We start from the raw sequence: 20,375 nt of genomic DNA, 5'->3' as shown, positions 1-20,375 counted from the left end.
AGGCCTCTGCACTATAGAAAGTGCAGTGCAATAAGCAGTGTGATCTCTGGACCACCCAGACCAAAGAAAGACGCCCCTATCTCCACCACCAAAAGAAACAAACCAGGAATAAGAGTCAGGGAAAACATGCTTGGCCAAAGTTGCCTTTTCCTGTTTGTGAACACAAGGAGAAGATAAATTATAGCTTCTGTTAGTAACATAATTACTTTAATTAAAATTTAGGGGGTTGGAAATGTTAGTTCTGAATGTCAGATTTCCAGTGACGTGTGTGAAGCCTGGGAGAATAGAAATACAGCCCTGTAAATAAGTAGCATATTATAACTGGAGCAGTGTGTGCTCTTGTATTCACTTAGAGTTAGAGCAGCAATTAAATGATAACCAGGATTCCATTCTCTGCTCTCCCTTGTCTCTGCCCTCATTTCACGCCCAGGTAACAATTGTATGCACAAGACTATGGCGGCTTTCCCCATTCCCCATAAGCAATAGTCATCCTCCAAAGCTCTTCTCAAATTATTCTTTGAATCCTTTCCTGAAGACTCTGTCCCACAGAAATCCTCCCATCCTAATCAGCCACTGTACAGTACTTGTTTTCTGCACCAAGTGTTTTCTCTCTTAATTGGACTGATTTCAGCTTTGTGCTCCGGTCTGTCATATACAGCCTTCTAATTGTGTTGTGTCTCCCTAACAAGATTATAAGCTCTCAGGAGGCACTGAACATGTGATATGAAAGCGCAGCCGTTTAGAGCTGGAGGGATCTCAGATACTATACTGCAGATGAGAAAACAGGTTACACAGCTAGTCAGGGGGCTAAGCTGGCACTAGTGCTCAAGAATTCTAGCTCTTAGTTCATTGTGGGTTCCAACCCTGTCCCAGGTCTGTGGAATTGTTGTTGTTGTTGTTGATGATTTTGTTTGTTTTTTTATTTTTGTAGAGACAGGGTGTTGTTTTGTTGCCCAGTCTGGAGGTGCAATCCTGGCTCACTGCAGCCTCAAATTCCTGGGCTCAAGCAATCCTGTTGCCACAGCCTCCCAAGTAGTTAGGACTACAGGTGCAGGCCACCATGCCTTGCTTTTTTTTTTTTTTTTTTTTTTTTGGTAGAGACAGGGTCTCATTATGTTTCCCAGGCTGGTATTGAACTCCTAGCCTGGAGTGATCCTCCTGCACTGGTCTCCCAAAACACTAGGATTACAGGTGTGAGCTTCTGCATCTGCTCTGGGAGATTTTGAATGAGTTCTATCAAGTATCATTTTAGTCAGGCATGAGTGAGAGAGTGTTAGGAGGAGTAAGTTGTGGGGGACTTACCCTCAGACCACTGCCCTCCTTTAAGTAGCTTGGGTCCAATCTCCATTCCAGGGAGCCGGTACCACTAACAGGGTGGGAGGCAAGTGTGTCCATAGAAGGAAGGTTAGACTGAAAATTGAGGAAAGACTCCTCAATTGAGGCTGACAGGTGACTGGCCAGCTGCTGTTATAAGGGCAGGAAGTGGTTCTACTCTCTGAAGCACAGTGAGAATGGCCAGGCTGGCTGGACTTCCCTGTAGCCCCCTGATCTGGCACAGGACCTGGCCTGTACTGAAGAAGTTTCTCCAGCACCTCCCTCCTCTCTTTTCCCATCCTTGATGTCTTAGCTCAGGCTCCTCAGAAGCAGGCTCTAAGTGGCTTACCAAAGATGGTGCAACCAGAGAAACCCATAAGGGAGGCAGGGAATCACGGGAAAGAAGGGGAGGAAGCCGATCAAAGGTGCAGTTTCATGAAAAGTCCCACAGAGGGGAGCTTCTCCCAATCCCACAGGAATGCTCTGGAGGGTGTCACCCACAGAGTTGTCCCAACCAGACGATGGGCAGCTGAACCCTCACACTCCCACACCCTCACGCACTGGCTAAGGACCAGCCAGGGAGGCCTAAGTGCCCAGGCTCCTTATCGTCTCATGTGGTTGGGCAGAGTGGACACAAACATATGCAAAAAGGAGCCACAGGTGCTGCCTGTTAGAAGCTCAGGAACACTGATGGGGTTGGGGCATACAATGGTGACAAGGGATCCAGGGGCACCTGGGCAAAGCATCAAGAGACTGTCCAAGTGTCAGTCTCACTAGGACACTTTTATGGAGTCAAAAAGCAGTTTAGACACTTAATAAACAAGTAGCTTTGGCCTTTGCTTTCTGGTTTTATAAATTGGTGGCTCATGTCTCATTATCTGGACCAGAGGAGGCAGGAAGCAGGCAGGGTATCCATGAGGGAAAGACCCTCGGGGCACAAGTAAAAGAATGTGATGGTTTAAGGAGGAAGGCATGCTGGTTAATACTTTGAAATATTCTCCCACCACACTTACTATGTATGGTAACGTGGGAGTCACTAAGAAGACTGACTGACAGGCTTCCAGTAACTTCCCAGCGTGGCATTTACCTCGGTGTGTCAGGAGGCAGTGGAGTGTACTGTTTAAGAATGTACATTGATTTTGAAACCCAACCTTACAACTAGAGGACTGCAAGTCCCTGGACAAATGACCTAACCTCTCTGAGCCTCAGTTTCATCATCTGTAAAAATGGTGAATGATAAGAATTACCTCACTGATCTGTCGTGAGGAATTAATAAGGTCTGTGTGTGTGAGGGAGAGAGAGAGAGATTTAGTAAAGGCATTGCATATAAGCAGTGCTTGCAGCAGGTTGTATTTCCAAACTCCAAAACATTATCTCCCATCCCATATGTTCTTTAAAACTTTGGCATTTTCTTGCCAAGAGGTGAAGTCTATTTCCCTTCCCTTTGAAGCTGAGGATAAACCAGAAAATTTGATAGATCTTACACCTGGTTCACTTGGAATCTTGCTTTTGGAGTCTTAGGGCCGTCATATTTGGAGGAAGCCCTAACCAGCTCACATGGAGGGAACATATGGAGGCCTCAAGTCTACAATGGAGAGAGAGATGCCAGTAGCCCTCAGCTGCTCCAGTCATTGTCTGACTGCAACCCAAGCCAGAAGTGCTCAGCCAAAGCCCTTCTAAAACTCCTGATCCACAGAAACAGTGGGAAATAATAAAATGATTGTTTCTGATTTAGGCCACTAAGTGGTGATTTGCTATCCAGCAACAGATAACCAAAGCGATGCTTTATGAATGCTAGTTATTGCCATTATTATTATTCGCCACAGTAATAGGATATCATTCACAGCCTCACAGGTTGTGAAATATGATTTTGTTTTGTTCCACTAAGAATGAATAAGGATCTCAGGGATGGAGTCTCACTAATCAAGGTCACAGGGGACTGATGTACAGCCCAGAATGCCAATTTATTACCTTACTAGAACTGCAAGGGGTTTAAACATCCCATCCTGAGACCAGATTATTTCCTTCATGTAAGAAATTTACTTCCAAAACTAAAGTATAATCAGGTTGTCTAGCAAGCATGAAATGAGAATAAGGAAAGTTACTTGTCCTACTAAAGTGATTTGATGGTATCAGGTCAAGGAATGTCTCTGGAAGGAATCTACCTGCTGGCAGGACCTGACAGCCCAGACCTCCTTCCAGGACATCTTTAAATGGCCCTTGGATGGACTCTGACAGCATTGGCTCCTCTGATTTTCTTTTTTCCAGCTTCAATACAGACCAATTCCTTTTCTGCTTAGTAGAGAATTTCTTTAGTCCAGTAGATATTGACAATGTCCTATGAAAAAAATAAAAGTTTCACAGTGTTCTATGAAAAATAAAAGAATGTCATAAATTTAAGAAATATTAGATTCAAAAAAGTGAAAAGGGCTCATTATTACAGCATTTCTCAGAGCCTTGAATATGCTAACTCATCATGCAAACCAACAAAGGGAAGATATGATAGGATAATGAACTCTTCCAAACAAACACACCTCCCTCACCTCTAGATTACAGGGTGATGAATGCTGCTTTAAAAACAACTTAAATCAAGTTGCACTCTGAACCAAGAATTATTCTGACTACTTAAGTGGTCTTTGTATATGACTTTTCTGGCCTATTGAGTTGATTTGATAATTTAACACTGAGAAGATTCACCTTATTTTCCTCTTGTCCAAATTCTCTTGAAGGGGATGGCTCTGTGGCCCTTGAGAAGTATTGGTTCTAGTCGGGGAAGTGGAGCATGCACATAGTAATTCAGGGAAGGTGCTAGGATAGAGATCCAAAGTACTGCAATACCTACTGGAAATGCCAGTGATGGCTTTAGAGACAAGCAGCATTCAAGGTGGGCTTTGATGTCAAAATCGGAGTTTGGCAGGAGTTCAACAAGCAGAACAGAAAAAGAAAAGGAACTCAGGCTGGAGGAGCAGGGTAAACAGAGACCTGGAAAGAAGCAGGGAACAGAATATTTGGGAAATTGGGCAGAGCACATGGTGATGGAGAGATGAAGCTGGCAATGCAGGAAGAGTCTCGAATGCCAGAATGCCCTGTCAAAGAGTCCAGGCTCCAGAGGAAGGCATGGGACCCAGAGATAGACTATAAATGAGTGAAGCATGATTAGGCTCAGGATCTGGGAAAATAACTCTGAAGGTAGTGCATGGGCTGGGCTATGCAGATAAAATAAGGCAGCCTTAGGAGTTACTGCAGCATCCCCCAGGAATGTCAGCAGAAATTTGGAAATATATGGTGGCTCCATCACTTCCTTTGTACTTTCCCATGCAATAAGAGACAGGCTATTAGAGCATCTGCTCTTAACAAACATAAAAACAACAACAACAAAAAAAGCAGCTCTGTACTGAAGGCTTTTTGAAAAATCATCATCAGATCATTTCAGACATGCAGCTTCACACAATGACAAAACAAAGAGAAACTGTTCCTTGGTGACAGCACATAAGCAAACACATGCAGCCAGCCCTTCAGATGGGAGGATGGGATTCATCCCAGCTCTCGCTATACGTAGGCATGAGGAGTGATGGTTAATTTCATATGTCAACTTGACTGGGCCACAGGGAGCCCAAGATATGTGGTGAAGCATTATTCTGGGTGTGTCTGTGAGAGTGTTTCTGGATGAGATTAACATTTAAATCAGTAGACTGAGTAAAGCAGTTTCTTCCCCAAAGTAGGTGGGCCTCATTCAATTCATTGAAGGCCTGAATATAACAAAAGGCTGAGTAAGAAAGAATTCGCTATCTATGCCTAATGGTCTTTGAGATAGGACATGGGTCTTCTGCTTTTGGCTGTAGACTCTAGCTCCAACTCAGACTCAGACAGTAGTTATTCATTGTCTCTCCCAGGTCTCCGGCATCTCTCTAGACAGAAAGATTGGATGGATGGATGGATAGATAGATAGACAGATAGGTAGATAGATAGACACAGATACCTAGATAGATTGACTGATTCTGTTGGTTCTGTTTCCCAGAAGAACTGTGACTAATAGCTGAAGGCACAGCCAAACATCTTTCCAGCTATTATATAACTGTGTCTGTATATTAATATTATGTCTCTTAATCAATACTTTTCTCTGAACTCTCTCCCACTTTGCTGGAGGGATATTCAGTTCTATAATCCTATAAGCCTGCCTTCTAATGCTGTTCAAAAGCACTAGGGTTCTTGCACACCCTAAATTTTTAGAGAGAAATCCCCATGTCTTCTGTCTTCATTTATTACAGCTGAGTGATCCTGGTCTAAGCTAGTCTGGTCCTTTGAGGGAGACGATCCAGGCTTGAGCCCAGAGATCTTCTATCACAACAACCAAGAGCACAGTATCTGGTCTCCCAGTCATCCACAAGTCACCTCACAGAAGTACCAAAGTGGGGAGTTGGACTCTCCCCCTCACAGGGCCCACAAAAATCAGTGGCTTGGAGAAAAATAGTGGCTATTTTCTCCCTAGCTGCGTCTAGCCTGAGTCAGAAACTTAAATACCTAAGAGGCCCAGCAGGTGGTGCCAATGAGCAGCACCTGCCCACTGGACAACATGATTAAATGGCAACTGACTCTCAAGTGTGGGTCAGGAAGACAAGAGGGAGTGGTAAAGACTGTGGCTAACCAGAAATGCGTGCTTTTTTTTTTTTTTTTTTTTGAGTCTTGCCCTGTTGTCCAGGCTGAGTGCAGTGGCGCAATCTCAGCTCACTGCAACCTCTGCCTCCTGGGTTCAAGTGGTTCTCCTGCCTCAGCCTCCCAAGTAGCTGGGACTACAGGTGCACGCCACCATGCCCGGCTAATTTTTGTATTTTTAGTAGAGATGGGGTTTCACCATATTGGTCAGGCTGGTCTTGAACTCCTGACCTCGTGATCTGCCGGTCTCATCCTCCCAAAGTGTTGGAATTACAGGTGTGAGCCACCACACCTGGCCAAATGCATGCTTTCTAAAGGGGACAACACCATTGTTGGCACTGCAATGTGGAACCAGTATTGACTAAGCATTCAATTTTCTGGTAAAACCCTGAAATCTGGGTTTATTTGTCGAATGTCTTCATTTTTAAATGTTAGCAACATTTAGACTTAAACTCTGTACTGACTAATACTGTTCAAGACCAAACCAGACACATCTCTTTTCTGCTTTCAGCCCTGGGCTGCTTGTGAGGCACCTCTAACATTCCCCTTTCAGAGAGCCTGGGCTTTCCAATACAAGAGTCTGCTTTATTTTGGCAACACAAAAGTTCCTGAGGCAAAGGAACTCAAAGAGTTGGCTATGTGTTCTTGAAAGAGGTTTTTGGATGCTCTGTGGTAAGATATAACTACAACATGAAGCACAAATTGAACTCTCAGTAAATAATCCCAACACAAGTGATTTCACAGAGCAGCCTTGGATCTAGTAGAATGTCTGTGGGTCGCCAAAATGTCTGAAGAATTCCTGGAGAAGGAGGATTATGAGCAGAGCTGACACTCAATTAAAACATACCAGTTTGGTGATGCCAGCTGTTGAAATGTTGAATTACAGGATTCTTTCACTGTTCAGACTCTTGCTATACTGCACTCAAAAATAAAAAAGACAATTCTGTTCCCCCTCGTTACCTGAACCCACTATATAACTCACACTATTCACACTCAGGAACCAAGTCAAGACTTGCACTTCTGTTTTAGAAGATAAAATGCCCCTTCCCTGAGCACCCCAAGTAGACCTCCATCACCACAGCTGGCTTGACCTTTCCTTCAGGACCCCTCAGACCTTTCCATGCTCTAAGAAACAAAACAGTCACTCCTGGACCACCAGTAGTGTTGCAGGACTTTTCCTTAGTTCAGCTAAAGACAGGGTTCTTTGTCCCACAGCCATGAAAATTCAGGCTCTCAGACAATTTGAATGGTGAGTAAGACAGGGTTTTACTAGGTGAAAAGGAAGAAACGGGGAAACAGGGACTCTCACTAGGCCAGAGACCCTGCTAGAGCACTTCCCACCAGCCTTTCAAATCCCAGGTTCCACACAGGAAGAGGAGGGGCTATGCTCCTTCCCACTGCAAACAGCATAAACTTCGTGAAGCTCCACCCCAGTGCTCAGGCTGGCTGGAGTTTCTCTGGGGACCCCCTCCCACCTGGCTGTCTCATTACCCACCCTAAAGAAGTACATCTAACTGCTGTTAGATTAAGGATAAGGATGAAGTCCAATCTTAACTGCTTCCTGCTGATAGAGGGCTCTGTTTTGGGGAAATGGCAGTCAGAGCTTCCCTAGAGGCCTATCTAAGGGTTCCCAGCAGAAGGGGCCATCATCAGAGGCTCCAGGTGCATGACTGTTCAGAGTTTGATGGCCTGAAGGCAAGGACAGACAAACCGGGTTATTAGAACACATGTATCAAAATGAAACAAGGAGCAGGGTAAAGACAGCTCAAAAATTCTGAGGCCTTTTACCAGTTTGCACAGGGAGAGGGCAGCCAAAAGCCCGACTGTCAAAAAAAACTTTACCCTTTTGCTGGAATGTTGGGCTTCCAGATTGCCTTCCTCTGAGCCAAATCCTAAGCCAATCAGTTTAAGGTTTGGAAAATTAACTCTTTCCAATTTGGAGGATGCATCTGAGGGGAGTGTCCCATAGTATAGGGACACAATTACCTATCTGTGAAGAGAGGACAGAGGAAGAGAGAGGGAAAAAAGGGTATTTTTTCAAAGGAGCCCCAGGGGTTCAGGATGCATTCTAAAGGGGTACAGACTGAAGATGAATGGCTACCTATCTAGAAAGAGGGGGGCAGGCGTCCCTGGTTTCCTTTTCTCCCTAGCAGATACTCCTAGCAGATACCCAGGGTACATGAGGGAGAGAGGAAAGAGCATCCTCTTTCACTCTCCCATCTTTGCATCCCTGAGTCCTGGTGACCTTGGCTGGTCCCGTCATGAGTGCTAAAGTGGCTTGCACTCATGAAGCAGGGAGGGCCTTGAGAATAGGAATTATTGGCTCTCACCTGTGCCTCTATCCCGCCTACTGTCAGTAGCCTTGGAGTTCCCTAGACCTCATTTATGCCATGGATATTAACATGGCCTTTAGCCATGAAGCAGGAAGCTTGGGCTTGGCTTAATCGGCAGCAATCAGCCACACTCACCTGCACTGTGCCTTTTAACCTCTGTTGTCATCTGCCTCTGGATCCCTTAGATCCAGTTATCCTTCCTAGGGTTTTGACCCGAAGCTTGGAATTAAGTTTGGGACAAAAATGTGCCTCTAAGGGGGTTGCATGGACTCCTTGTCATAAGCCAAATGCGAAGGTGAAACTGTGGAAGTGAGTCCTCCTCCAACAAGGGAGAGGAAAGGATGCCTTGTGATATACCCAGATAATTGGTGGCTATAGTTATGCTTGCTAAGATTTGGGTGCATGGTGCTTGGCTTTGATTAGCTCCCTTGGTCTTACTTTCCGAAAAAGGAAACCTCCGAGTGATGGGTATCCTATTTATTCCCATCACCTGGCAGGATTTGCATGATAATTGCTCAGAACTAGAATATTGATCCAGATTTTTGCATTACCCATCCTTTTTGTTATTTTTGAGCTGCAGCCAGGGTTTGCTGGTTGGTTCACAGGACAAGCAGGGTTAGGCTAAAATGTAGGTGAAAACTTACAAACAACTAATTAGTTTAGGATTTAATGACAAATGTATGGTAAGTTTTGGAACATAATTTCTCTCTCTACAGTCCTCATGTTTGTTAAAAACACAAATCATCATAGAACTGAGTGGTTTGAAAAATAGACATTAGTCTTATACTTGGCCTGATTATTTGAATAAAGTGCAGCAAGAACAATTATTTCTACATAGGCCTTTTGGATTGGCTTTAATGGAAATTTGTTCCACAAGGAATCTCAGATAAGACCTTTTAAAGCTGAGCCCAACCATGGGTTTGCATCCTCAAACACCTATGAGTGGGTGTTTCTCTTCTCTTAAGGTCCCAAGATAAAATTGGAGCTCCTAGACCTGTTAGAAAGTGACATTCTTTACAGATCACAGGTCAGGAACCCTGTACAGGGACTCTGTAGGCAAGGGTATGAGGTCAATTTCCCCACAGGGCTTTTATCAGCTCCGAAAGTCGAGCTTGATTCCTTAAAGGGAAGCATACCCTTCCAGTCAAAGCCTTGGCAAAATAACCACTTTCTCCAACTGTGTCCTGTTGCAAAAGAAAAATGGATTCTTATTGCACTGAGGCAAACAACTACATTGCCATAAGAATACTCACAAATAGTTTCCAAATTCTAGAGAAACCAGGAAGAGAGAAACAAAGATGCTCCAAATTTTAATTGCAGGAGTGTATATACATTACTTATTAAAGGCCATAAATAATTCAAAATAGGTTTCTTTGACTCTGAAAAACAAAACAAGGATCAGCAATATTCTAAGCAAAAGTCAAAAAGATTTGCTTCAGCTTCCTGAGTTCAGTCCATTTAGTTAAATCTTGTTTTGCTTGATATTTGTGAACATTTCAGCTCTTTATGAGGCCTGTACGTTTTCCTTTATTCCAATGTTACAATCTCTAAAGTTATCAGAAGCCTGTACTTGACAGCACCTGTTAAAGTTCTATAGCTCATTATAAACCATCTTCAAAAAGGATTAAAACAAGACAACAATTGTATATGAATAGCAAAATGTCCAGGGTAGTTACAGTTAGAAACACAATTGACAAAGAAGTTTGGTTATCTCCATGGTTTACAATAACTTAACATAACAACCTTAATTATGATTGACAGCACATACTTTGGACATTAGAATTTTTTAAATCCCATAAAATTTTGGAACACATATTAGCCTTACTCACAAAAATACAGCCTAAAGAAGATTGAGCATCATTCTGGCAATCCCATGTACCTAAACATGTCAAATAATCCTGTTTACCTCTTTTTCCTGAATGTTTCAGGGGCCCTCTGAAACATCCAAACAGCCACGCATCAGGAAAGACAATTTTGAAACTGAAGTTTGATTTGGGGAAGCCTGTTAAATATCTTTGAAGTTTAAAACACTTGATATTATGAAATAGAATTACAGATTACCATAAGTTATTTATTTTGCCAAAATGATGACTCAGAAATTTTAAAGAAGAAAAAATCTTTTATAACCCTTTACAAATTTTGCCAAAGAGCAGGTTAGCACCTTAAGAAAACCTCATTATGCGTTTACTTTAATGTTCAATTAACAGAAAAACCATATAATAGCCCTTTTTGAATTTAGTCAATATCTTCACACAGAGAACCTCTTCCGTAAGATTAATTTCCACAATTCTTCCACTACTTCTTTGAACCTTCAGCTTTTTCCTAATTTAACTCAAAACAATCCTTTAACCCTAGGCAATAGTTTACATTTCCATGCCTTCTTATAACTGTTTACTAAAAAACACATTTTACTGCTCTTACACACCTTGCATGTAAATCTATTTCTAGTAGTTTTAATTAACTCCTAGCAATTTTTAACTTTAAGGTAAAACTTGGTAAGTTGCTTTAATTGTGTGTTAACTGCAGCCAAGGTTTGCCTTCTTAGTTAAGGGCATGGTTAATTCCATATGTCCCCAAGCCTTACCATCTGTGAAGTCCACAAGTCAAATAGTTCTCAAAACCCAAAAAGCAGTTTGTAACCTCAAAACCTTGCATCTGACCTGCGTTTTACCGATAGTCTTTAGTGCTGCTTTTATTTCTCAAAATTTAAAGTCACATGAACTGAAAGGTACCACATATTTTATATTCCCTTTAAAAAATATTAGATCCAAGCACTTGTTTTCCTTTAGGCCAAATTATTAAAGCTCTTTTCACAGACATCACACACAGTACATACACAGTCAGGCAGAAGAAAACCCAGTCACTGGGTGGGTTCCCTTAAGAGACAGAGCTAGGAAAACATGCAGATATCAAACCAGAAAGAAACTTATTCCCTAAGGCAGAATTGCTAAACAAAGCCTTGCCACAGGAATTACAAGCCATGCCCTCAGGATGTAAAACAAGATGGAGGCTTGATTTCACAACCAAAACTTTGCAGAGACTACACACAGTGATAGTTGATGAGAGCTGGCCAGTAAAACATCTCCTAAAAAAAATTCTAAAAGTTAACTGCCGACAGGGTGGAAAAGAGGAAAGAAAAGAAACAGTTTAAAAATGCCTGGGGAAGAACCTCTTATACTTATGCAACAGGTTCCTCCACCAGGGAGAAAAGTTTAAGCTTAATTACTGTCTGATGGAGTAAAACCCGTTGACTGGGGAAGGGGTAGGCTCTGGCAGCTTGTGGCTGGGAACCAGCCAGCCAACTGTGTGGGACCCTTGGGCCATGTGTCCCTGCACTGGCAGGGAGTGGGAAGTGGCGGGGAGCTGCTGCTTGCTGGTTAGCTCCTGAAAAAGGAAGGAAAAGGCCATGAAAAGGCCCAGGAGTGACAGGGGGTGGGGGCATGGTTCCCTCACGTTCAGAAGTCTGAGGATGAAAAGGTTTAGAAGCAACAGTGAGAGGTTTTGAGTCCCCATTTCACTCACCGCTTCTCAAGTCCCACATTGGGTGCCAAAAATGTTGCAGGACATTTCCTTAGTTCAGCTAAAAATAGGGTTCTTTGTCCCACAGCCATGAAAATTCAGGCTTGCAGACAATTTGAATGGTGAGTAAGGCAGGGCTTTATTGAGTGAAAAGGAAGAAAGGGGGAAACAAGGACTCTCACTAGGCCAGAGTCCCTGCTAGAGCACTTCCTGTCAGCTGTTCTAATCCCAGGTTCCACACAGGAAGAGGAGCAGCCAGGCTCCTTCCTGCTGCAAGCTGCGAACTTCCTGAGGCTCCATCGCAGTGCACAAGCTGGCTGGAGTTTCTCTGGGGACCTCCTCCCACCTGGCTGTCTCAGTAGCCTCTAGGACCTATGGCCAAAATCTGGAAAACTGAGCCTCCGTTTCCTCAATAGCAGAAAGGCTTCAAATTCTTCTACTATAGCAAAGAAAAGGATCAAGATGAAGCTGTTAATTTTCCATGGGAAAGTAATCTCAATCTTTATTTCTTGCTACAAGGAGGGTGTCATTCATTTGCCTCCTTGGTGTCAGATACATTCCTCTCTTTTGTCCTGAATATGACATTTTCCAGACTTCTTGCCAGCTGCCTTCTGGACTAGCCAATGAGAGGCAATATTGGGAGATTGGAGGACTAACAGACAGCAGTCAGGGAATTTCTCCCCTAATTTCTGCTTTGATTGGCATCTCCTCCATGGTCCTAGTTCACAGTAGGCAGTTTCTGTTGTCCATCCAGTTCCTCTTTGTTGTTCATCCAGTTCACTCTCTCACTATTCTTTATTGTAGAGTTCATTGTAGCCCAAGCACTATGGTAGGCAAGTGACCAAGGTCAGGCCAATCAGAGAGTAACAAGCTCAGGGTCATGGTGATTGGCTCAGGAATGGCCACATGACATAATTCAAGCCAATGGAGTCAAATAGAGCTGACCCTGGGACTTGTGCTTGGGCAACCAAGTAAGAATAATTTTGTTTTTCCCAGGGCTTGGCACTGTGAAGATATAATTCTGGAGCTCCTATGTGGAGGGAGACTTTCTCCAAGTGAAATCAGAGGGAGATGCACTTTAAGAGATGGAGAGAGAGAATCCAAGTCCTGATGGTGTTATTTGCATCTCTACAGCTAGCTGGATTGAAAGCTTGTATGATATTGAATCAAGTTGCTGTATACTTCTGTTTCTAAAAGGTTTTCTGGTTTCAGCAAGTTTGAGTTGGATTTCTGTCCCTTGCAACAAAAAGAGTTCTAATACACCTATAACAAGTAAGGCATGATGTTAGTCACTCTGGAGAATCTCAAGATGTGTGAGCTCTCAGGTAGTATAGAGAGGGAAAAAAATGGATCCATTACTTGAAGCAGAGGGTGTAATAGGAACAGGAGATAGAGAGAAAACACAACTACTCTACTTCAACTTCTATTTTGCCTTGACCCTTTCAGTGAAAATAACCTTCATACAAAGAGGGTAGAACAAATGGTTTTGCAGGGTTCAGAAATCTGAGATAAATAAGATAGAAGAAAGCTCATCACTGCTTTGGGTGAGTCCAAATCGCTTGTCCCAACTGAGCCACATTGAAGTGAACTTAAAGGACTTAAGGATGAGAATGTCAAGCCACAGGGGGTACACTTTGAAGGATTATGGGTAATTGGAAATGCATCTGGATTTTTAAAAATAGGTTTTGTTATCTATAGTCCAAGGATATATATTTAATCATTGAAAAATTAAACTGTTGGTTTTTAAACACAATAGAAAAAGACAACAGCATGGATCCAAAAAGAAGTTAGGACAAACCACTCCAATCTGTTTTCTTTAATAAAATTACGAGATGGACATAAAAGGGAACGTGACAGATAGAATGTATTCAAATGGCAAAATGGTTGGCAGTCTTTTCTCCTAGTGTTGAAAATTCTCGTTTTCAAATGGAGAAACAAGTCACATGATAGTACTACTCAGATGATTAATTGATCAGAGCCAAAGAGTGTTTGATCAATGGAGTAATGAAACTTGGAGGGCGGTCTCCAGGGAAATGCTAGGAGGCTCTATCCTATTTTTAATTATATAGCAGTGATTATAATACTTACTGATTTTTAAATTACATAAATCTGGGAAAGCTTTGTTGATAAAATCAGAACTTAAAAGGTTATAACCGGCTGTAATAAATTACCTTAAAAGCAACAATATAATTTTTAACAAAAAAAAAGGTAAAGTCATACATTTAGGTTAATTTTTAAAACTACACAAGTACAGAATGAAGACAATCTGGATTAACTGCATTTCAACCAAAAAAGATGTAAGTGTTTCACTTGACCGCAAAATATGATATAATGCCGCCACTACAGAGGACAATGTAGATTTACTCATGTGAGGAAAATGCCCATACTATTTTGTTAAGTGGATAACAACCAGGGCACAGAATACACACACTTATGCACAGATATTAATAGGAAAAAAGGCCAGAGAGGTAGCAGTGGTTAATTCTCAGTGGTGAGAATACAGATGATCTTATTTTTCTTTGTGTTGTTTCATATTTTACATGTTTGCTGCAGTTACTTTTTATAATTAAAATGTCATTTTAGCTTGATATGGATCAAAACTATAACATAGCTAATAAAAACAAAAGAAATGCAAACTTAGGCTGCATACATAGAATTATATTTTCCAGAAAAGAGATGTTGATCAGTTCATTCCTCTGTACTAGAACAACTACATCAGGGATAATGAATCAAGACCTGAAAACCATGTTTTACATGGGACTTTGACAATTTGGAACGCATATGGGAGTTGGCAAGGATGTGAAGGATCTGAAGGTTAAAGGAACTGGTGAGTATGGCCTGTAAAGAAAAAATATAATGGTCTACATTTGCTTTCTTCATATGCATTAAAGGCTCTCGTATAAAAGGAGCAATAGGTTTGTGACAGATTGACGATGGCCACAAATTCTTTGACACTCATTCCCTTAAAAGGTGAGAATATATATCCCCTCCCTTTGAATGTGAATGGTCTCTGATCAACAGACTGTGACACAAGTGACCTTATGCCAGTTTCCAGGCCCTGGCCTTAAGAGACTGGCAGCTTCCATATTCCATATTCCATATTCACTGGCAACACCAATTCTGATGCAGCCAGTGGCCATATTAGAAGCCTGCCTACACTATGACCACCATGCTATGAGGATGCCTATGCTAGTCACATAGAGGTGCTGCATAAAGTAACTGATGTCTGACCAGCCCCAGATGATCCAGCCATCCTAGTCCAGGCACCAGACGTGTGAGTGAAGAAGCTTTCAGATGACATCTTCTGGGTGGACCCATATGAAGGATTACAAACAAGAACAACCCATCTGAGCCCATCAATTCCAGAATCATGAGATATAATAATAAATCATTATTTTAAGTTACTGAGTTTTAGGATAGTTTGTTACAGAGCAGAAGAAAATTGAAACTCTTGTTATATCTAGCTTGATCTTAGTATAACAAGTTATAGGAGACCCTTGATGGGGTTTTATGTAAGAGAATAACCATTGATCTTGTGTGATAAGGACTCTGACAATACAACATGGGATTTATGAGGGGTTTGTGGCACCTGAGTCAGTTCAGGGATGACACCTCAAAGTTTTGTAACAAGCTGCTAGAAACTACCACCTGCAAAATAAGACCAAACCACAAAGATAATAGAAGTTAGCTCCATCCTTAGGGATTCCCTCATGGAAAGAGAATCATGAGCAGAAACAGGAAACGTAGGGAAATGGTGGGTGAGTCTTCACTAGTGAATTGAGACTAGTCACTGAGCTAGTGTACCTGCTGAGGAAAGTGATGGAGAACTTCTTCCTACTTTGTCAGGAGCATGCTATCCTACTTTTCTACATCTATTGATATTTCTTCTCCTGGATATTGAGTCTAAGAGGCATCAGATCGCAAGTTTAGGGGACTTATCTACCCAATGCATGAAAATGAGTTTCACTGTAAGAATTCGGAGTTAGCGTCTAGGAGAAGGGAGAAGAACTCCATGCTTCCACAGCATCCTGGCCATAGCAATCCAAAAAAGAGGAGTACCAGAATGTTTTTTAGCATTTTCCCAGGAACGTATTCTGTACACATATTAACTGTATACATATCACATATCTTCAAGACAAATTCTCTCAGAAAATTCACTACAAGAGTACGGTAGATTTTACTGCTATATCTACTAGCATATTGTTGAAGAAGCAGCACCTGCTTCAACTGTGGGTTGGCCAAACATGTGGGCGTTATGTCTGACCTTTTTTTTCATCCACAACACTAAGTTTTGGAGTTGAGTCATCATGGCGCATTCTCTAAGTTTTTCCTCCATAATTTTCTTTTGTAATACCCCTGCTTTTTTCATTCTAAGCATTTATTGCAATGTATAAAATATATATGTCTTTTCTTGTTCTTTCATTGGCTTTTGCCCCACTAGCATGTAAGTTTGTGAGGATAAAGACTATGTCCTTGTTCACTGCTATATTCTCAGCACATTGGGCTATACCTAAGACAGTTAAGACATTCAGTAACTATTTGTTAAATTAATAACCAGACTTTTTTTCTTGCTCTGCCTGTTTTTGAGTCCAAGATTCATTTACTGGACACGTATTTGAGAAACTTTCCACACACATCAAACTCATAGAGAAGGGAGAAATAATGAAACTGCAAGAAACCAATCATCAAATTTTCAAAGTTTGGGCTTGATACATATTCACAAATAACCAAGGGACAGCCACAGAATGGTAGATTAATAATAAATCACTTTCACTGTGATTAATGTTGCTATTTTACCAAACGTTGTCATTTAGTCTCTTTTGACGGGACATCACCAAATAGAGGAGAACAATATGACCACTGTGTAGCTGGACAAACTGTAACAAGGTTACAATCTTTTGAGTGCTGTATATTTCTGTTCTAGGAATTCATATTTAAATCAGATTTTGAACAGATGAAAGGAATGTACAATTAAAGTTAGCTTGAAGAGAGAGACAGGCAATTTTGCCCCCATGGAAAACAACTGGGCCTTTGGCAGATGCCAGTATTTTGGGAAAGAGGGGCTAAAATTGGGAGGGAAGAGCTGTCAGTCTTTGTACCACTTTCAGATCATCAGTAAGTGCGATTCTGTGGGCTTATTACAGCCCAGAGGAGCCATGTAGCTCAAGATGAAGATTTCCATATGGTGATGCAAATTAAAACCCTTCTGCAGAGGTGTCTGAAAAGAGCCAATCACTTGGAGAAGTGCTCGGAAACTGTTTGAAGAAAGGAAAGTTCGGTGAGAGGAAGGAGGTAAAATGTCTTTGGCTAAAATGAAGTTGCTACTGTTGTTGCTGAAGACATTTTAACAGCATTGGGTTCTGAGCCGTGGTCACAGAGAACAAAGTGCTGGGTCTGTTGCTTTTATCACTTAGCACATTTAGCACTAAAAGATAAGTGTTCCCTTCTTCCACTCTGTCTGGTTTTAAGATCCCACCTGATTTTCCTTTGCATCTCTACTGTTTTATCTCCTCACTGCAAGGGTGTGGGTCTGTCTTCTGCACCTCAAATGCAAGGTGAGGTTCTTCCAGTTTCCCCTCTAGTTCTTGAATCTAATTTACAAACGACAGCTTGTATGGTGCTTTATAGTTTGCTAAACATACCCACATACCTTGTCTCACTGAGCCTTCATGATAATCTTTTAGGAAACTCAATGAGGAAAGAGAAAAAACATGAATAACTCCTAAGGGTACAGTCATTGGACCTAGAAAGAGCTGAGTTTGATTCCCTGCTCCCTTGCTTCTTAGCTGTGTGACTTCAGCAAGTTACTTAACCTTTCTGTGTCTCAATCTCCCTATCCCAGGCTTTTAGTCTAGAAAGAGATACGGAATTTGGCTAAAAAGAATTAGACTCTAGCACGTGACTTCTTGGGCAGAATCTCTACCATTGGCCAGACATTGATCTTGGGCAAGTTATTAATAGTCAACATTTCTGTGCCACAGTATCCATATCTGAAAACTGGAGATAATGATAGTATCTTTTAACCAGAATCTGGTTGTTAGGATTAAAGAAGTTAATATGTAGGAAGAATTTTTTTAAAAAATCTGGCATGCAATAATCACTGTGTAAGTTTTACTGTGATAGTCATTATTTCTAAAAATATATTTTTTGGTCTGCTAATAAAATTAACACATCAGCATTGTAGAAATCCTGGGAAATCTCTATCTTTCCCTTTCTAGTTAATTGTTTTTTTAATGAGTTATAGTGAACACAGCTCTAAAATATTCAACCAATGCCTCCTCTCAATAGTACCATGCTCCCTCCCACCAGGCTGTCATAAAGTTGTACAAGTTAGAACACAGGGACAGATACACACTTCTCCATCAACAACAACACACAACCAACGGAGAACAGAATTGAAATTAAGGTGAGAGTTTTTTCTGTGGCACTGGTTGGTTGCTTGTTTTCTGGGGCGGGGGTGGTTGTTGTTGTTTTAATTTGGCCTCTCTGTGCTGCTCTCTCTCAGTAAATAGCCACTCACTTTCAGAATCTTCAAAGATGACAAAGTTTCTATAAAGTGTGATGACCTGGAAAAAGACAGAAAGAAATAAACACCTATAACTTTTCCAGGAGAAGGAAGGAGAGTTTTCTCCCTGGCCTTCCCTGTGTGACACCCCCTGACAACACCAGAGAGGCCCCCTTGCCTTCTCAATCCACAAGGTGCCAGGCACCCTTCCCAAATGCGAGACGTAGCCAAATGGCACTTGCAGCCACATTCCTTTGAGCTAGAGGGGAGTGTTTGTCTTAAGGAAATCAAGTATCAGGAACCATATAATTTAACATCTAGCCCAGGACAGTTTTCAGGGGAAAGGGGGGCACAGTTAAGAATATTGCCAGATGGCAAAGACTGGGATGGGTGGCTACCCCAGAGGTGATTGTGGCCACTTGTCCATCAGCTGCAGTCCCAGGTCCTGGGTATGCAAATGCTTTGTTGCTGGGGCTTCTTCATGAGTGTGGTGACTCCTAGAGCCAAATCCCTGTAGGGGATTCCCCACCCCTTACCCTCCTCCAGATTTTTGTACAATATTACAATGCTTTTGATTATGATAGAGGAAGTAAATGTTCCTCCCAAACAGAAAAGATGTGAACATTTCCTCATTAAAGAAGGAAGAAATTTTATTCCGGTACCAAGCCTACACTCAGCACAGGCTTCAGAAATATTTGATGAATGAATAGTGTTCTCCAGATCATAAAACAGATAACGTCGATGAAGTGCTTTCTCTGTGATGGATACCATGCTAAGTGCTTTGCACATATTGTCTCATTTGATCCTCACAGTAACCCCAGGAAGTAAGAGACATCCTCAAATAACAGATGAGGAAATAGAGGCTTTGAAAAGTTGAGAGACTGTCCAAGGTGACAAAGTTAGTGGTAAGTGGCAACGCCAAGACTCAAACCAAAGTCTACACTTTTAACCACTAAGAACAATAATAAGTAAATGGTAATGACAATAATAACAACAACAACAAACACTGTGCACCAGGCACAGTTCCAAGCATTTTATGTATATTCTATAGACCTATATTTTCCCTGAGGCATTAGTGTTACCATTCTACCCCCTTTACAGGTGAAGAGACCACAGCTCAGAGAGGCTAATTGACATGTCCAAGGTCACACAGCTCTTAAATACCTGAGTGAGATACCAACCCAAGCAGTTGGGTTTGGAGACTCATCCTATGCCACCCTTCTGCTGTCTCTCAACCTTGCTGCTCTGTTACTTATGATGAACCAAGACAACATTGTTTGGCTGGGAATTCTCTGGCAGGACTCTGATCAAATTAACATTCAAGCAGACACTGTCTTTCATTCAATGTAATAAACTCTTATTGTACTATTACTTATTTGGTCCATGGCTTCCTAGGAATTGTCAGGGACATAGCAGGAGACAGGTACCTTAGCCTTCTAGAACCTTAAAGTCCATTCAGGGCTGAGATTCTGTAAGTGCTACATGTCTACTGAATACCAGCTAGACCCTAGTAACTATGCAAGGTCCTTCCACATTCCCTGCTTCCTTTGATCTGCACATTTATCCTGAGATTTAGTATTATTTTCCCCTATATTCAAATAAAGAAACAGTGACTTTCAGCAGAGAAAGAGATCCCTCAGCCATTGGCCCTAGTTCTACCTGACCAGGAATTCTCTCCAGGCCACATATATGGGTTAACCAGCTTCACACATCACAGAAGCACTCACCTTTAATTTTTTCTTAATATTCTGTATGCGCGCACATGCGCGTGAGCGCGCACACACACACACACGGCCTAGCTATTAAGAACTAAATATAGAACTGATTACTGGGTTCAGTGTTTATTCTAATTCGTGCAGGTTCATAAAGTCCACTTTGGACAAAAATAAGGCTGACTCACATATGTAAAAGAAAATCAGTTCATATTTACAAGCTGCATAAAGCCTGCTGGAAATACTTAGGCAAAAAGATACAGCAAATGCATTTACAACTTTACCCAAATGTCTCACTAGCAGTGATCTGAAGGAGGTTCAGAGAGGGCTAAAAACCAG

The 20,375-nt window shown here is 41.8% G+C and overlaps 2 long non-coding RNA genes across 2 annotated transcripts in view; one reads left to right on the top strand and one right to left on the bottom strand.

Annotated features, from left to right (window-relative positions):
- Positions 1 to 20,375, bottom strand: part of LOC134762080 (uncharacterized) — a 46,344-nt gene that overhangs the window by 4,379 nt on the left and 21,590 nt on the right. The window contains exon 2 of the long non-coding RNA XR_010141617.1: positions 3,480 to 3,652. This is a non-coding gene — a long non-coding RNA (uncharacterized LOC134762080). The remainder of the gene's footprint in view (positions 1 to 3,479; positions 3,653 to 20,375) is intronic.
- LOC134762016 (uncharacterized) lies at positions 14,536 to 19,644 on the top strand. Its single transcript, XR_010141453.1, has 4 exons — positions 14,536 to 14,646; positions 18,129 to 18,225; positions 19,137 to 19,229; positions 19,426 to 19,644. It is a non-coding gene; the product is annotated as an uncharacterized LOC134762016 (long non-coding RNA).

This window comes from Pongo abelii, chromosome 8, assembly GCF_028885655.2.
Source record: "Pongo abelii isolate AG06213 chromosome 8, NHGRI_mPonAbe1-v2.0_pri, whole genome shotgun sequence".
In the NCBI taxonomy this organism is placed as follows: domain Eukaryota; kingdom Metazoa; phylum Chordata; class Mammalia; order Primates; family Hominidae; genus Pongo; species Pongo abelii.
This window is presented reverse-complemented; position numbering and strand designations above follow the sequence as displayed.